This window comes from Austrofundulus limnaeus, unplaced genomic scaffold (genome assembly GCF_001266775.1).
Source record: "Austrofundulus limnaeus strain Quisiro unplaced genomic scaffold, Austrofundulus_limnaeus-1.0 Scaffold1246, whole genome shotgun sequence".
In the NCBI taxonomy this organism is placed as follows: domain Eukaryota; kingdom Metazoa; phylum Chordata; class Actinopteri; order Cyprinodontiformes; family Rivulidae; genus Austrofundulus; species Austrofundulus limnaeus.
This window is the reverse complement of record NW_013953648.1, coordinates 77,847-80,710: the sequence shown is the minus strand read 5'-3', so window position 1 is coordinate 80,710 and position 2,864 is coordinate 77,847.

Genomic DNA, 2,864 nt, shown 5'->3' with positions numbered 1-2,864 from the left:
CCTGGAGTGGCCTAGCCAGTCTCCAGACCTGAATCCAATAGAAAATCTTTGGAGGGAGCTTAAAGTCCGTGTGGCCCAGCGACAGCACCGAAACCTGAAGGCTCTGGAGGAGATCTGTATGGAGGAGTGGGCCAAAATTCCTGCTGCAGTGTGTGTACAAACCTGGTCAAGAACTACAGGAAACCTCTGATCTCTGGAATTGCAAACAAAGGTTTCTGTACCAAATATTAAGTTTCAAATGGAAATTAATTATTTAAAAATCATACATTGTATTTTTCTGGATTTTTGTTTTAGATTCCATCACTCACAGTTGAGTACCTATGATAAAAATTACAGTCATCTACAAGCTTTGCAAGTGGGAAAACCTGAAAAATCAACAGTGTATCAAATACTTGTTCTCCCCACTGTAGTGAGGGTTTGCTAGGAATACCTGGCAGAGGAACCTGTCAGAAAGATCTTCAACTCACACCTCCAGGAGAACTTCAAACACATCCCAGCCGAGGCGGTGGACATCAAGTCCGAGTGGGCCATGTTCTGTGCCTCTATTGTTGAAGCGGCTGCCTTGAGCTGTGACATTAGGGTTGTCGGTGCTTCTCGCAGTGGTCATCCTCAAACTCGTTGGTGGACGTTCCAGGTTAGGGAGGCTGTCAAACTGAAGGAGTCCTATTGAGTCTTGTTGGCTGGTAGGACTTCGAAGGCAGCTGAGGTGTATCGGCAGGCCAAGCGGGCTGCAGCCCCGGTTGTTGCTGAGGCAAAAGCTCGGATGTGGGAGGAGTTTGGTGAGGTCTTTGACAAAGACTCTCGATAGGCTCCAAGGAGATTCTGGCAAACCATCCGGTGGCTGAGGCGGGGGAAGCAGCACTTCACTAACACTGTGCTCAGTGAAGGTGGGGTGCTGTTGACCTCAACCAGTGATGTCTTCAGGAGATGGAGGGAATACTTCTAGGACTTTCTCAATCCCACCTTCTTCACCCAGTCTTCTATGAAGTCTGAGGACTTTGAGGCTGGTCTGTCCATAACTGGAGCCAAGGTCACTGAGGTAGTTAAGGGGCTCCACGGCGGCAGGGCTCCAGGGGTGGATGAGATCCGCCCTGATTTCCTCAAAGCTCTGGATGTTGTGGGGCTGTCCTGGTTGACACGTCTTTGCAACATTGCGTGGACATCAGGGGCAGTGCCACTGGATTGGCAGACTGAGGTGGTGGTTCCTTTCTTTAAAAAGGTTGACTAGAGGATGTGCTCCAATTACAGGGGCATCACTCTCCTTAGCCTTCCAGGTGAGGTCTTATCAGGGGTACTGGAGAAAAGAGTCTGATCGATGGTCTGTTAAGTTGCTCAAAACAAGAAAATAAAATCTGATGGTCCACATTGTCAAAGGAGGCAGTGAAGCCTAAAAGCACAAGAATAAGAATCTCCAGAGTGAGTGGCTAAAGATTATCTGTGATGTTGTTCTTGTTTATTTTGTTCAATAAACTACCTGTGGTTTTATTATTATTACACTTTGTTAAAGCAAAGAAAACTCCTGGTTCTGATTTACCTTCAGTACTCTGACATACAGTGAAAGTTTATTCTGAGAGATAAAGGCAGTGAGCGATGGTCATTGTAAAGGTTATTGTGAATGGGGTGACCTAAAGTTTTTACAATAAATCCTCTATAAATTTCACATTTTTAAAAAGAAACCTTTGCTTTGATGTTGCTGATAGAAGAAAGGTCACTTGTTGGTGAAGGACCATCAGGATACAAACTTTTCACACCTTGTCGGAGAGGTCATCAGCATTACTCAGGGTGGAAAAGATGTTCTTTTTTTTTTTTTTTACAGCAGACTGATGTTTATCAGCTTAGTCAGTGTAACCACTTATTCTAAAGAACAACACAACAGAAGTTATAACTAAATGAAAATAGTGAGTTAGGAAATGAGTAATGAGGTAGAACATATTCTCTGACATTATTGTATCTCAAGTACTTCTCGGTATCTCACTGACTTTTGAAAACATGCTGGTGATGCAAAATTGTGGGAAAATTGTAAGAAAATAAGTGGATTTTACACTGCAGTCTCACTGAATTTTGAGTGTTTGTGACCAATGAGCCAAACAGCTGAGTCACGAATGACCAGATTAAAAAAATCATGGCATATTTTTCAATTTCAGTTCTGTCAACAAATGTCATCTCAGGGTTCTGTACAGAAAAAAAAAACAATCTAAAGAAGGCAGCAGATTTTGTTGAATCACTTCCTCACAGTCTCCCATCCTGAGCAGCACATTGGTGACAGTGGAGAGGAAAAACTCATTTTAACAGGAAGATGTCTCCAGCAGATCCAGAACCAGGCTCGGGCAGTCATCTGCCTCCATCAGTCTTAGCCTATAGCAGCAAAACTCAGGAATAACTAAGGAATTATTCAGGAAACCAACCCTAACTATATAGGATTTATGAAAAAGGAAAGTCTTCAGTCTAATCTTAAAAGTAGACAGAGTGTCAGCCTCACGGACAGAAACTGGAAGTTGGTTCCACAAGAGAGGAGCTTGATAACTGAAAGCTCTGCCTCCCTTTCTTACAGTGGACCAGAGGTGTCATGTCAAATACAAAAATTATCTGATATGTTGCACAGGTGCAAAAATAATGTGTTTTGGGCCACATTTACCTGCAGTGTGAACCTAACCTAGAAGAAAGAAGAAAATATGTTGTGATGTAAGGTGTTAAAAAGAAAACGTGTTAAATTTATTTTAATAAGCACAAGTGTTTAAAAAGTGTAAACGAAAAAAGAAAAATGTGAGCAGTTTTTAAATGTGTGAACAAAACGTTAAGCTAAACAACAACAAAAATGTAACAGAAATAATAATACCACACACACACACACACACACACACACA